Here is a 16,299-nt window from a genome sequence, read left to right on the forward strand (position 1 = left end):
CTGAGAGGGCAAAAGGTGATTTTTGTACTCTCTTTTGTCACCACAGCTTATGACGCCTCCTGCAGCATAAGAGGGATTCCCGATGTCGTCGAGTAAACTGGTGAAGCAGTGGCGTGTTCCCAGCGTGGCGGTGCCTCAGGCCCCCTCCGTCCGCGGTTCGGACTCGGGGCGCGCACCGGGAGAGGCTCGCCCCTGCCGCTGGGACCCGCCCCCGGGCTCCAGAGCCGCCCCGCCCGCCGGGCCGCGTCCTTGCGCGCTGGGCGGCGGCGGCAGGGGCAGGAGCCCGCGGAGCAGGTGGGGCAACGGCCCCGCCTCCGCGTCCCGGCAGCCCCAGAGCCGGCGGCGACAAGGGAGCGGGGCGCACCGAGCGCAGGAGCACCGAGCTCAGCGGCACCGAGTGCAGTGTGGCCGCGGCGGCGGCGCCTGGAGCACCCGGGCTGCCACACGGAGCCCGGAGCCTGGAGGCGGCGGCGGCGGCGGGGACGTCGGCCGGAGCTTGAACCTCTCCGGCCCGCGGCACAGCTAGCTGCAGGTAGCGGTGCGCGCGCGTGTCCGGGTCCGTGCCGGGCTTGGGGGGTGGGGAGGTGGCTTGGGGGTGTGGTGACGCGCTGGGGCAGCGGCCGCCCGGGCCGGTCCCGGGGCGGAGGGGCCCGCGGCGCGGACGAGGGTGCCGCGCGCGCGCCGGTGTCCTGGGATCCCCGCCCCCACCCCGCTGCCCGCAGCGCCGAGCCTTCCGAGCCGGGCGGTAACGTGACTGCGGAGGGAACGCGGTCACCGTGGGGTTGCCTAGTGACTTCTCCTGACCCGACTGTCCAGTGAGCGGCGCCTGGAGCCCAGGCTGCTCGGCCTGGGTTTCACCGAGCTCTCCCTTCCCCGCTTCCCCCCCCCCCCCCCGCCCATAACAAAAGGCTGGGGTCTCCCTGAGGAGGGGGCAGTCTCAGGAAGAGCTGGGGCGGAGTAAAGAAGAGCTAGGACATGGCAGGACTGGAGATGGCTTTGGGGATACAGAAGCCAGTCCCCACAACAAGGAAGCCAGTCCCGGAGGTGTGAAGTGACTTGCCCAGGGTCACACAGCTTGTGCGTGGGGACCTAGCTGGGACCTAACAGAAGGTCTCAAGACTCCCCTCCCAGTGCTCATCTCCAGGCCCCTGAGGTCAGTCGCTGGCTGTGCTCCAGAGATTTAGATGTGGCCACACATGGGGTGTAAAGTCCCTTGAAGGAGTCCGAGAAGGTGGCAGAGACTGACCCTCCCCGCAGACCCCGGAGGCGGAGGGGAGCAGGGGTGTGGGAGCGGGCACTTGGGAAGGGGGTGTGAGGAACAAGCCCTGCCCCTGTGGGCAGGCACGCATAGGCTCGCGGGAACAGTGCCTTCTGAGCGTGGCGTGCCAGCCGCGTGGGTGTGCCTGCAGCGGGAGCTGGAGCCGCGTGGGGACCGAGTGTACGCTGCTCCCTGGAAAGTTCTACTAGGAGAGGCCCGGAGAGCTGTTCCCGGCTCGCTGGGATGCCCCGGCAGCATCCCTCACATTCGGGATCTTTTTGTTTTGTGACAGCAACATTTGGAAGCAGAATTACTCTGTAGCAGGAAGTTGGGCTGTCACTTCGCCTCCCCGGGAGTCATTAGCTACAAAATGAGGACCTTGTTCTGCATGATGCATGTGATTTAGAAAGTTCAAGCCCCTCTCCTTATTTACAAAATCTTTTATTGCTTCAGAAGGAGGGTTGGAAGTACATTTCTTATGGTCCGCTGTAGGAGTTATCACTGGGACCCCAACCTTCCCTGAGTTGGTTTTTTGTGTGTTTGTTTATTTTTGTAACTTTAGGCAAAACTAATCATGACAATACAGGTTAGCAGTGGGGTTGCCTTTGCGCCTTGTAATGACCTGGACAGGGCATGAGGAGGGTTTCTGTGGTATTAGAAATGCTCCCTCCATTGCCTTACTAAGTGACTCCACGGGTGTACACATATATTTATGAAGTCATTCCCTTGAGATTTGTGCACTTGACTTATGTGTTACCTCGATAAAAAAGTAAATACAAATTTAATGCTAAAAATCCACTCACTGTGGTAGCACACAGATTAGTGCATTTTGCAGGCAGTGCATTTTAGAGATACATTTAAAAACCACAAAAACCCAATCAGAAAAGAAAAAAGAAAAGGACAGGGGAAGAAAAGAAAGTTGAGAAATAACAGGAAATGAAACATATGCTGCAGAGGGCTTTTCCAAATGCCTGTATGAACATCACCTCCTGGGAGTCACAGTTCTTTAAGGGAGATATTGTTATTCTGCCAGTTTTACAGATGAGCAAATAAAAAGTCACACACTTTTAAAATGCCCTAAATGTCTTACTCGGGGGTGCCAGGATTAAGAACCTGGGTACACAGACTTCAAGTTCTGTACATACTGCCGTAAACAGACAATTTTCAGCTACCTGAAGTGGGGATAAGAGACTTCAGGGTTGGCTTCCTGCCCTGCCCCCTCTGTGTTCCTTTCCAGGAGTCTCTGTTGTTTTCATATAATTGTGCGTGTGAGATTTTGTCACAGACTGAAGTTAGCCAGCAGCAGAAGGGATGGAGGAAGCGTGTGTGTCTAAGAACATACAGTTTTAGAAACAGAAGAAAGCCAGCTGGCCTAGCTTGCCAACGCTCTTTTTAGGAGATTTATTGTTCAGAAACCATATAGAACAGGTTGTGATTTTGTGGTTACTCAAACACACGCGCGCACGCGCACACACACACACACACACACAATGAATAATATAACCTAGCAAAGGTATGAGAAACCAAAATATGATTAACTCTAGTAGAATTTTCTCCAGGGAGGAACAGTCAACTTTCCTACATCCTAAAATTTACAAAGATACTTTTCTTAACGCTTAAGTAAAAACAAAAACAACAAAAAACCACACACTCTACAGAAATAACTCGGCAGAGGAGGGAAAGTTGTTTTCTAGCCAACATGTAAATATACGTTAAATTTGGTGTAGAAATGTTTGAAACTTTAAGGTACAGTAACATTATATCTAAAGAGAAACCTTATCCTAATGTGTGGTCTTCTAAGGATTTTATATTTCTGCCAAAAATTCAGACCTTAGAAAAGTAGAAACGTGTTTGTTTTACCAGCCAGTTTCGTATTGCAGGGTTGAATGTTTGCCTTATTCTTGGAATTATGAAGTTTTGGTGTAAAGAACGTGGGTTAAGTGGGGCAACTAAAGAGGTATCTCTGGGTGAATCTGCTTAGCTGAGTGCCATCAAGCATGATTATGCATCATGAAGTTATCTTTAGGCGAGTTTTGCCTTGTCACAGTAGTGTTCCTGCCATCTGGCGGCTGGAATATTTAGAAAGGAATCGTAATGTTTGACTGACTTTGCTGATAGCATGACAAAACAAACTTGGAGAGGGAACGATTAACTATGAGTTAGGATTGGTGAGAAAATGATTAGTTACTTCTTATTTAGCCACTGCACAGAACTGAAGAGACGTACTGTTTCCAGCTGATGCTGAACAGGTGCAGCACATAGGTTTTCTTACCGGCTTCAGCCAGTAACGCACTTGAGACTCCCGTTTTGCAGTTCTAGTTGGGTCTTAGACCTGTTCAAGTGGGAACCTGACCCATTATGCAGCAGGGGAATCGTATAGTTACCTGCCGTGTTGAAGTGCCAACGAGATAGAGCGAAGCAGAGCAAATGTGGGGAAAATGCTGGGCGGGCATTGTGTGGACCAGGTACCGTGGAAGATTTTCAAGCGCCAACTTGAAGGAGTATTCACCGTGTGGGGGTGATATATTTCAGAAGATGCTGAATCTGAGATGATGACATCCAGAAAAGAGCTCCTAGGGAGAAGCTCGGAGGAAGCAGTAGCCAGCCTCAGTTCTTGAGCTTCTGAGAACATGTGTCCACATGAGTATGTGTGTGTGACAAAGCAAGATGGCTGAGCTGCTGTCCACTGTGCCTTAGGAGCTAAATGCTAACACGCCCTGAACACACGGTACATGCCAGCCTAGGCTAAGAGCTTTATATGTACGAAATCATCACTATAGCCCTACAAAGGAGCTGATTCTTCTTACTCCCATTGTCAACTGTGACAATAGAGACCAAGGACTAATTTGGTCATAGAATGATCATGTCACACCCTGCTCTGGTCTGCTATCAGCCCATTTATAACCCCAAGGTACCCTTTGCCTCCCTGACTCTCGCTTATTGAGGCTGAGCTTCTGAAGGGCAGGTACTTGTCTGCTTCACCTCTGTTCCCAGAACCTGACCATTCATGGCACATGATGAGTACTGCATGAACAAGTGAGTGAATGAATGAAAACCTCTATGTTCTAAAAGCAAAAGTCAATTATTTTTGGATTATCTGCCTTTTTGACTTTTACTGTCTCATTCCCCTCTGTTGACATGGATCATCAGGCATGACTTCAAAGACAAGATGTATGATAGAATCTCCTTTAAAGCTGAAGGATGCTAAGCTCAGCCTATAAAATCAGAAGGTCTCTGCTTCTTTGAGAAATTCAATATTATTATTTCTTTTTTTGTAGAAATTTTGTAATTCAGAGTACTTATCTCATATTGAGGGTAAATAAGAGGTTCAAGGCTGAGAACAGTACCTCCTTCATAGCAATGGTCAATAAAATAGCTGCCATTATCTGATGCTTTTAAAAGTTGTTCGCCTAAAATATTTCCTATTCCATAAAGCATTTGAGGAGTTTACGAAAACAAATAGTAAACATAAAATTAATAGAGAATGAAACCAGGGTAAAGAGAACACACACACTGGGAAGCAAGAGAAAATCAGAGGTGGTTCAGAGAGTAAGACTATATCAGAAGGTGCAGGGAGTTTCTAGAGATGAGTTTACTCTAAAGTCTAGTGTAGTTTCTGGAGAGAGGATTAAAAATTTGTCAGAGCCTCCTAGTAGCCAAAACAAAGAGGACAACACAAGTAGTTACTTGATCCACAGTGGCCATGAGATAAAAACAGATCAGTTGCACAGCTTTTCTGGGTCCTAAAACCTGGGATAACTTTCTCCTGGCAGGTCTTCAAAGCAATCACTGTTGCCATAGAGATCTAAGTGTTCCACGTGGTCCCTGCCATGAAAACAATAGAAGTTTTGTGGTAGAAGGCAATAATAAATGTTTCCTAGAACATTATGGACTGCAGTTCCGGAGATATAATCCCAGAGCAAGTCCAGCCAAAGCTCTTCTGTGAAGGGCCAGAAGCTGTGGTTTGAGGACATGCTATTCTCTTAGATATGTTCACTGAGGGCCTGGGGGAATAGAAAGGTTCTTTCTTCCACAGATTATAATTCTTGTGAGAGTCATGTGAACAATCCTATCTTTAGGAACATTCATTTTGGCTAAAGCCATTTAAATGTGCCAGCTCAGTTTACCTCATCTAGAAGGGTATTTCATGCACATATGCTCATTAATAGAGTGTGTATTGATGAATTTTCTTAATACGGTAGTCCCATATTAGCTGCACATTTTATCACACTATTTGGAAAAAGAAAAATCCAGTGCTCTATACTACCTCTCAAGCCCCTTAATGCTTTCAGGACTTCTTGGTAGTAAGAATCAATATTTTGGGGGAGCCTGGGTGGCTCAGTCGGTTAAGCATCTGCCTTAGGCTCAGGTCATGATCCTGGAGTCCTGAGATCGAGCCCCATGTCAGCTCCCTGCTCAGTAGAGAGTATGCTTCTCCCTCTCTCTCTTCTCCCCTCCCCCTCCCCCTGCTCTCTCTCTCTCTCACTCTCAAATAAATAAAATCTTTAAAAAAAAAGAATATTTTGTTTTTAAACTTTCTTTTTAGTAATTGAAATGGTCATGTCTTTATAGTCTCGCTATATGTGTGTTATATACTAATATAATACTAATGTATACAATAACACTAATATATATATTCAATATATATTAGTTCAAATGTGACTTATATCAGTTAGGATTGCACTCAGCTACCCAAAACAAACAAACAAAACAAAAACCACGTATACATCAGAATCTGGCTTAAACAGATATAAGTTTATTTGTCTTATGGAACCAGACTAGACTCCCAAGAAGGGCAGTTCAGGGCTGATTCAGGAGCTCAAACAATGCTTTCCATCTTCCTGATTCACCGTCCTTAGTCTGTAGGACCTCATCTTACATCTGGTTGCCTCATGGTCACAAGATGGCTGCTATATCTCTGGGCTTACACTCAGAAAGAAAAGGAAGGTGTAGATATCCAGAGTGAATGCCCATCCATTAGGGAGGTGTTACCTTTTTATTCAGAAAGAGATGCCCTCCCTAGCTATTTCCACCTACATCTTGTTGGCCAAGATGATGTCACAAGGTTGCTCAAAATATAAGGATGTCTGAGAAATCAAATATTTTTAGCTGGGTAAATTGCAACTGCCATCTCCCCACCCACAAATTAGGGGTTTTGCTATGAGGAGGAAGAGGGAATGGTTATTGAATAGGCAATTAGCAGGACCAGCCACCTGACTAACTGCCATTATTAGCCATGTCCCTGATTTAATTAGAAATTACGGAAGGCAACTCAGTGGTTTAAAATGTTATGCATTTCCAGATCTTCATACAATTAGCATGAGAGAATGAAACATGCCCAACTGCCTTATGTAACAATTCCTGAATCACTATCACCAGTCCTGATTCTTTCCTAAATGTCAGATCTAAATTTCCATTTGCCAAAAGCACCTCATATGCTTCAAATTAAACCCACTTCTCCCTGCCCGTCTATGCCCCTCCCCACCAGACACACACTTTCTCCCGTACCCCTTATTTAACACTAACTAGCTTGTCTTGGCAAGGAGCAGTGGGGTTATCCTGGGCTGATTCTTCTCCCCCATTCCAGACATCCAAACTAATAGTTTTGGTTCTATCCCATTTACCGTGATTCTAATGCAATAAATATCCACCCTCGCTCATGTGGATCCCCAAATTGGTCTACCTATTTGCTACTTCTCCCTATAATTCATGTGTGTGGCACATGTGCTGGTGGCAAAGCTTTGCTCAAACCCTCCTCACGCCCTTCAACCATGGAAGGTCTGCTTCAGAGGTTTCTTATGCTGTTTACATGTCCATTACCCATGGAAGCAATTAATTCACGTTTCCAGAGCCACCATATATTTCTGTTAATATTTTTTGCCCTGGATTCTATTTTGCCTGAAACTAATCATGTTGCACCAATTGTTTTTTGTAACAACAGCCTTCTTGGGTTATAATTCACATAACATAAAATTCACTCTTTTAAATTGTGGAGTTCAGTGGTTTTTGGAATATTCACGCAACCATCACCATCATCTAATTTCAGAACATTTTCATCACCCCAAAAAGAAACCCATTAGCAGTAACTCCTCATCTTCCATCTCCTCAGCCCTAACAACACCAATCTAGTTTTTACTTCTGTGGATTTACCTATTCTGGATATTTCATATAAATGGGACCATATAGAATGTGGCTTTTTGCGACTGGCTTCTTTCACTCAGCATAATGGTTTTTGGGTTTATCCATGCTATAGCATGTATCAGTCTTTCCCTCATTTTTATTGCCAAATAATATTTCCTCCCATGGCCATTTCGTTTATCCACTGATGATCCAGTTGATGGACATTTGGGTTGTTTCTACATTTTGGCTATTACGAACAATGTTACTAGAAATACTCACATGTAAGTTTTGGTGCGGGCATATGTTTTCATTTCTCTTGGGTAGATACCTGGGAGTGGAATTGGTGGGTCTTATGATAACTGTTGGACATCTCGAGGAACTTTCAGACTTTTCCAAAGTAGCTGCACCATTTTACATGCCCACCGGCAGCGTGCAGTTAACTCAGCCAAAGGGAGGAGGAACGCTCTGCAGAGAAGCTGGGACCCGAGTGTGTTTTAAGGGATCAGTAGGAATTTCTCAGGTGGCAGGTGCTATAATATGCAGCCTGAATAACATGGACAAAGAGACATATAAAGAAAAGGTATGTAAGAAAATGTCGCAAGTGTGGTGTGGGTAAAGTCTCGGTGCGTAGAACAGAGTGGAGGATGAGATGTGGGACTTGCTGCCACCGAAAGGAGCCACGAAAGGAGCGTGTGCCCTGAGGCCTGAGGGGTGGGGCCTCATGTCACTTGGCTGTCACTGAACTGTGCTTGCTGCCGTAGGAAGGGATCTGCCTGGTGAGAGATGAGGGTGGCTCCTTGCAGCAGATTGTCTGAGGTTCTAGCAGAACGTCGAGGTGGACGAGAGACTAGAGGCACCAGAATCTGCTTAGTACTTCTCTGGCCCAAGCTGGAGCAGTACAAATAAGGCGAAAGTACTTAGTCTCAGAAGTGAAACTTGAAAAGGAAAGATTGTCTTGTAGCCTTGAACCCTGGGCCACCTCCTGTCCTCACATTATCTCCTCAGTGATTCTCAAAAAATCATTTTCAGGAGGGCTCACTATCCTAAGTGAAAAGTTACCACTTTATCCTTAGAAAGTAAAAAACACCCTCCTCACAAAATCTAACATCCTCAAATAAATTAATTAAAGAGGTGGCAATTTATTGTGTAAAATGACTCATTATTTTATAACATTGATTACGGGTTTCCATTGCATAATAAACTCCTTTTATATACTTAAAGCATACCTCAATTTTCCAAAATTAGAGATGCCCTTCTTCAGAAGCATAGCTGTTAGATAAAATGAAGCTTACTTATAAATGTGTGATTAATATCATGTATTTTTAATAAGCCTGGTTCTTCTTTTAGTTCATTCAAAGGCAGCAAAAAAAAAAAAAAGAAAAACAGGAAAACAATATTTTCTCCTTTCACCCTTGGGAACGGCACACACAGTGATTTTCGTGGCATTTAGCTATAATTTAAATACCCAAGTCAATGATAAATATTATCAATAGCTCCATTTTTCCCTTCGCCAAATACTGTTCAACTATCATAACAAGTTCGATGAATGATCTGGAAACAAATTTGCGTTTCAATAAGAGTCTTATAAAAGGAAACCAATTGATGAGTCATTGTAGGCGTGACTTGCTAGGTTTCATATTAGATTGTAGTTAAAGTGTGTCTTCATTTTAGAACTCACATAGGCAAGACTGCATTAATCCTTTCAGCATTTCACCAGATACTTAACTACAGTGTGTGATCAGGGCTGAGTAGATTCACCTTCAGGAGCTGCTCTCATCAGGGTGGTGTTTCCCAGATGTTAGAACTCCTTCCCATCACCTAGGTGAGATGTGAATGGGCACTCAGCGTGGTTTCCCTTTCACGTTTTTGTGTGAGTTCCAATTCTAAGTACAGTATGCCATTTTCATGGATCCAGCCTGCTGAAGTTAAACGAATCTATAGAAAAGGAGCCTTTCATTCAAGGACACAACTTCCAATGGTGTGGGACAGAGTTTCAGCATCCTAGATACTCTGCAACAGAGCTTTTCAAACTTTAGCAGGCGCAAAAATCACTTGTTGATAAGATACTCCCAAATATTCTAATTCAGGAGGTCTGGGGTGGACACTATGCCTTTATTACACTCTAGAACTACTTAAAGTGTGGTCCCCAGACCAGCAGTGTTGGTCTCACCTGGGAGCGTGTTAGAAATATAGAATCTCAGGCCCCACTCAGACTACTGAATCAGAATCTACATTTTCACAAGATCCATACTCCCACCCCCACTGCGATTCATTCTCCATTAAAGTCTGGGAAGCATCGCTCTAGATCACTGTTTCCCAAAGTACAAAGTTTTAGGTATCACCAGGGAAACCTGAAATGAGTTTAGATGGTACATAGATAGCATTTTATTTTAATGATTATTGCATTCATTTTTATTACTACCTTCTATTTATGGCAGATGATATTGGTTTTCCATTTATTGTAATAATTTAAAGTTTCTTTTGCAAAATAAATGAATTTAATTAAAAGTAAGTTTAGGTGGTATGTGAATGTGACAAAAACTATAAAAGCCATGTGTTTTTTTAATTTTTAATTTTTTTATTTTAAATTCTTTATTTAGATTCAGTTAACATATACTGTATTATTAGTTACTGGGGTAGAATTTAGAGATTCATCAGTTGCATATAACACCCAGTGCTGATTATTACATCACGTGCCCTCCTTAATGCCCATCACCCAGTTACCCCAACCCTCCACCCACCCCCCCCTCCAGCAGCCCTCAGTTTGTTTCCTAGAGTTCAGCATCTCTTATGGTTTGCCTTCCTCTCTGTTTTTATCTTATTTTATTTTTCCTTCCCTTCCCCAATGTTCATCTGTTTTGTTTCTTTACGTTCCACGTGGGTGAAATCCTATGGTATCTGTTTTTCTCTGACTGACTTATTTCACTTAGCATAACACCCTGTGGTTCTACCCACATTGTTGGCAAATGGCAAGATTTCATTCTTCCTGATGGCTGAGTAATATTCCTGTGTGTGTGTGTGTGTGTGTGTGTGTGTGTGTGTGTGTGTGTGTCTGTCTGTCTCTCTATGGAGCTCCACATTGGGCTCTCTGCTTAGCGAGAAGCCTGCTTCTCCCTCTTCCTTTACCTGCTGCTCCGTCTGCTTGTGCTCTCTCTCTCTCTCTCTCTCTCTGTCAAATAAATAAATAAAATCTTTAAAGAGCCCGACGCAGGGCTCAATCCCAAAACCCTGGGATCATGACCTGAGTTGAAGGCAGACGTTTAACCGACTGAGCCATCCAGGCGCCCCTGTTTTCAACTTTTTAAGGAGCCTCCATACTATTTTCCAGAGTAGAAGCCACGTGTTTTTAAGTCACTTAAGTTAGCATGGTGCTTAAGAGCATGGACTCTGGAGCCAGACATCCCAGGTTTGAATGCCAGCTCCCCTACTAATTCACTGTGTGACTTTGGGTAGATTTCTTAACATTTCTGTGCTTCAATTTCCTCATCTTAAGAATGGGGACAATAGGGGCGCCTGGGTGGCTCAGTTGATTAAGCGACTGCCTTCGGCTCAGGTCATGATCCTGGAGTCCCGGGATCGAGTCCCACATCGGGCTCCCTGCTCAGTGGGGAGTCTGCTTCTCCCTCTGGCCCTCCCTCCTCTCATGCTCTCTATCTCATTCTCTCTCTCAAATAAATAAATAAAATCTTTAAAAAAAAAAAAAGAATGGGGACAATAGTAGTATCTATCTGATTGGGCTGTTGTGGGGCTTAAATGGGTTAACATACAAAAAGCTTTAAGAACAGGATCCCATACATAGTAACAGCTATATCAGAGCTAACTTGTTTAATTATTCTCTAGAACACAAATGGTCAAGGGTTTTTTATCCTCCCTCCCCCTGCCCCCTGCTTCCCTGCTTACTCAGCCCAACATGCCCCAGCTCCCTCAAAAGGCTAAATATTTCCAGGACTTTTATACCATTGAGGATACATACCAGTGAGGGTATCAACTTCCCTTTAGCCTAAACGAGGGCAGTGTTAACTGGGAGAGGTGGTGTGTGGGATGTGAGATCTTATAGGTGGGAAGTCCCAGGAGAAGGCAATGCCCAAAGAATTCACTCATCACACAATGAGGAAGTGACAGCAGAAGTGAGCACTCATAAATCATTTTCACCGTCGCCTGGAGAGAAGGTTTTTTTTGTTGTTGTTACTTTCCTTATAGCTTTGGCAACTTTGCCACGTATATTTTTCGAGAAGTGTTTTATTTGTGCCTTGTATGCTCCTGGGCTTGTGGGTTGTGATTTCCTGGCCCCAGGGCACCTTTGATAAATAAATGGCTGATCTGTAGGACCCTGCTGAGACCATAATGTGAGCAATGGGTTGTCAGTCACATGGGGCTCCATTGCCTTTATTAAAAGTTCAGAGGTGGGGCACCTGGGTGGCTCAGTAGTTAAGTGTCTGCCTTCGGCTCAGGTCATGATCCCAGAGTCCCGGGATCAAGCCCCGCATGGAGCCCCGCATCGGGCTCCGTGCTCCGCGGGAAGCCTACTTCTCCCTCTCCCGCTCCCCCTGCTTGTGTTCCCTCTCTGGCTGTCTCTCTCTCTGTCAAATAAATTTAAAAAATCTTTGGAAAAAAAAAAGTTCAGAGGTGAGGGCACCTGGGTGGCTCAGTTGGTTAAGCGACTGCCTTAGGCTCAGGTCATGATCCTGGAGTCCAGGGATCGAGTCCACATCGGGCTCCCTGCCCAGCGGGGAGTCTGCTTCTCCCTCTGACCCTCCCCTCTCTCATGCTCTCTTTCTTTCTCATTCTCTCTCTCTCAAATAAGTAAATAAAATCTTTTAAAAAAAATTCAGAGGTGAGAAATCTCTGCTTGCCTCCCCCATTTCATAGTCAAAGAAATAAGAGACTCAATGGGACAGTGACAAAACATAAGTTATGAGTGCACAGAGAACTTTATTTTCTAATTCCTATTGAAATGAACCAGCAAAAGAAGCTTTTGTCAAAGAGTAGCAGTAATCCTTCTTGATTATATTTTTAAAATAGGCACATATTCTACTTGTGACCAACGGTAATCTGACAAATTACTCTTGGGGAAAAGAAAGGGAGCGTATAGTTTTGACAAAAGCAACTAGTGTGTACAATTGTTTACCATAAGCGATTTATCTCTGAAATCACTCTGAAAAAGCTCAGTTGGTATATCTATCTATAGAACATTTTATATTAACAAGTTGGGCAAGCCCAGTCCACATCTATTTCTGGATCCAGTGGGGAAGGAAGGGGAGCAGAGGAGGAGGGAGGGTTCATCACCCACTCCCACATCCTCAACCCCACTAGCTCCTGGTAAGAGGTTGCACTATGGCAGTCTGTGGATCCTGTGTGACCTACCTGCAGGGATGTTCTGTTGGCCCACTGATTTTTAAAAATGCTTTTTGAATTAGTTACACACATTCCAAAACTGGACTTCCCACAAAAATCTGGATTTGGGGCCTTTGGGGGAAAACTGGGAGGATGGGGCCAATACTGGGCTTGCATTCCCTCTGCAGGGGGAGCCTTCCGCTGCAGACCCAGGCTGTCACTCCTGTGAGCCAGGGCCCCTCCACACCTTGTCCATCCACTCTTTCCTCACCTCTGACTCAGTGGTCGCAAGTCGGCTCCCTGCCTGCAAGGGATGCTGGGGAAAGGAGCTCCTGGCTTCTCGCTGAGGAAGGCAGGACTCCTGTGCGAAATTCCTCAGGCATAGGAAAAGCGTCCCAAAGATGGTGGATAGCCACAATGAGACAGATGTCCACCCGTCCCCAAGAGAAGAGATACTTGCCGAATAGCGTAGTGTCCTTTCAGCCCCTCTGTGATTCTGGGCTTTTTCTCTCCTCCAACCACACACACAGAGCCTCCCAGGCTGCTTACGTTTCCCCCTTCTGTATCTCTGCTTATGTGCTACTCCCTCTAACTAGAACAGCCTCCTGTAGCCACCTTGTCACCTGCTGAAGAATGCAGTAGCTTCTACCAAACATCTGTGTACTGCCCCTCCCCCGCCCTCCTGGTGTTTAAATTGATGGCGACGTTCCTTAGCGCCCCACAGCCCTCTTGGGGCAGGTGTCCTACTCCACCTTTTGTTGTAGTTATTTGTGGTGATGCAGGTGGTGGTGTGAGGACGATAAATATAGCTTTCAGTTAAGGGTCTGCTGTGTGTCATGACCTCTGTAATAATACTCTTTCATGTACAGTCTTTGTGGTAGTCGTGATGACAAACTAGGAGTTAAGCATTATAGATAGTTTACAGATAAAAAAAAATGAGTCCCCCGGAGGCTAAGTGACTTGACCAAGGCCACCCAGCTGGGAAAAACAGAGGCATAAGTAGAATGCTGGTCTGACTCGAGGAGCAGCACAGTCCCCTGTCCTCGGGGGTCTCACGTGGAAATGGCATTAGTTCTGTTATCCTGCACACTTTCTAAGGGTGCTTGGATATCTAACCTGCATCTCAACATTCTTTTTCAGAGTCGGGAGAAAATATAAAAGAGCCTTTGAGAATCTGGCTTTTTTTTTTATCCTAGGCATTTTTTTAAATACATTACAGAGCAAAATAACAGTTTTAAGTGTGTTGGGAGAGCACAAAGCTTCAAAGAGCTGGTGGGTACAGCCTGTGACTTCCTGGAGCTCTGCGTTCTTAACTGTCAGATTTTAACAAATACTTCTCTAGGTAATTGCTTAATTATTTTACCTGTCAAGAAAAAGCCTTCACAGCCATCAGTCCCACACGTAAAAATATCCTTTAATCCTAGAGTTTGAAAAATCATTCCAGTGAGTTCAGTGAGACAGAAGCGCCCAGTGGCACCTAATTCCTCTCAGATTTCTCAAGATAAAATTAAATGGACAGTAAGGATGCCTCCGTTCAGGAGAGGCAAGTAGAAAAATTATACTTACCTATATGAGGTCCCTTTCACTTGAAGGTCTCAGAAATATTTAAAAATCTTTGCCAGATGGAAGCAGAGAAGTCATGTGACCTGAATGATACCAAGTTATTAAAACAAAGAAATGGGGGCACCTGGGTGGCTCAGATGGTTGAGCATCTGCCTTTGGCTCAGGTCATGATCCCAGGGTCCTAGGATCGAGTCCCACATCGGGCTCTCTGCTCAGCGGGAGCCTGCTTCTCCCTTTGCCTCTCATGAATAAATAAATAAAATCTTTAAAAAAAAAACAAACAAAGAAATGATGGGGCACCTGGGTGGCTCAGTCAGTTAAGCGTCTGCCTTCAGTTGAGGTCATGATCTCAGGGTCCTGGGATCGAGCCCCACCTTGGGCTCCCTGCTCAGTGTAGGGGCTGTTTCTTCCTCTCCCTCTGCATGTGCTCTCTCTTTCTTTCTCTCAAATAAATGAATAAATCTTTTTAAAAAAACTGACAACAAAGAAATGAGGTTTTGCATCAGAGAGGCCAGAGCCTTAACTCATCTCTCGTACTCTTTCTGAAATTTGGTAGAAACGAGGTAATGTCTCTGAGACAAAATGCAGTTCTCCATCATAGGAAATGCCAGTGTCTACCATAGAGTCGTTGAGGGCATTAAACAGAACACTGTATGATAAGTACCTAATGCAGTCCTGAGCCCATCTAGGGGTTTCAAAAAGTTATAGAGTCAATCCTCATTATTCACAGATTCCATAGTTTGCTAATCACCTACTCCTTGAACTCTGTTTGCAACCCCAAAGTCCGTATTCACGGGCACTGTCATGGTTGCTGGAGGAAATGTACAGAGTGGGGGAAAAACTGGAGTCGCCCCGTGCACATGTGCGTTCCCAGCTGAGGTGGAACAAGGCAGGACTCTGCAGTCTTGTTCCAGCTCTTATACTGTAAACTTATGTTCTTTGCACATTCTGTTTAGTGCCATGTTTTTCAAATTTTTGTGCTGATTGTTGGTGAGTTCGCTGTTTTAAATGGCCCCTCCCAAATATAATGCTGAAGTGCTCCCTAGTGTTGTTGAGCACAAAAAGGCTGTGACGTGCCTTACAGAGAAAATGTGTGTTAGAGAACCTTCATTCAGGCATGAGGTATAATGCTGTTGGCATGAGTTCAAGTTAATGTACCAAAAATATATATTAAATAATGTATCTTTAAGCAGAAACACACATAAAACAAGATTCTATATTAGTGAGTTCACAGAAGTCTTGTGACTGGATGTCCAGAGGAGTCTGACCCTGTTTCTGTAAAGAGCAGTGGTTCAGTATTTGCTAGCTCAGTGTCTGTGGCAACTTCATAGACTATAACTACCACAAATAATGAGAATTGGCTATATTCTATTAAGTTCCTGTATTGGGTAGCTTCAAAATTAGTGGCTCTAATAAATTAACTCCAAACTCTCCCTGACTTAACACAGTAGAAGTTTATTTTTCATTTTTGTAAAGTCCAATCGAGTGTTTGGCAGATGGCCTTAAAGAGGTGAGTCAGGAACCCAGATTCTGTACACCTTGTGGCTGAGCCCACACATTGGACCTTTCCTTCCAGCCAGTGGATGGAGGAAGAGAGGAATGCTGTGGGTAGAAGGTCTTTATGGGCCAACCTACACATGAAAGACATCACACCTACCTTCATTCTGTTGGCCAGAGCTCAGTCACATAGTCACATCCAACCACAGAGGACGCTGGGAAATATAACCCAGTTGTGTGCTAAGGGGTTACATGAATCGTTTGGCCACAGTTTCCCTTAATTACTTCCTGTGGTTATTTTTCCTTCGATAATTGACAAAACCCTTAGAGAAGTGACATTTAAGTTTCTAAAGTTACTTTTCTAATCCCTTTCCAGTTCTTCAAGGGAAGCAGCTCTGTCTCCTCTCATCTGTCTTGCTTAAAAGATATAATCCTCATATAATGAGACCTCTGTGTTTTCTCTTGTTCTGTGATACTTCAGCCAACCCTTTAATCCCTATTGTAAAGTTTTGACTGAAATTATTTTG

The 16,299-nt window shown here is 44.8% G+C and overlaps 1 protein-coding gene across 3 annotated transcripts in view; it reads left to right on the forward strand.

Annotated features, from left to right (window-relative positions):
• The first annotated feature begins 270 nt into the window (after window positions 1–270).
• Window positions 271–16,299, forward strand: part of WIPF3 (WAS/WASL interacting protein family member 3) — an 80,645-nt gene continuing 64,616 nt past the window's right edge. For all 3 annotated transcript variants that reach the window (XR_004819490.1, XR_004819491.1, XM_035723394.1), the window contains exon 1: window positions 271–532. The gene's annotated coding sequence lies outside the window, so the exon portion shown is untranslated. The remainder of the gene's footprint in view (window positions 533–16,299) is intronic.

This window comes from Zalophus californianus, chromosome 12, assembly GCF_009762305.2.
Source record: "Zalophus californianus isolate mZalCal1 chromosome 12, mZalCal1.pri.v2, whole genome shotgun sequence".
In the NCBI taxonomy this organism is placed as follows: Eukaryota; Metazoa; Chordata; class Mammalia; order Carnivora; family Otariidae; genus Zalophus; species Zalophus californianus.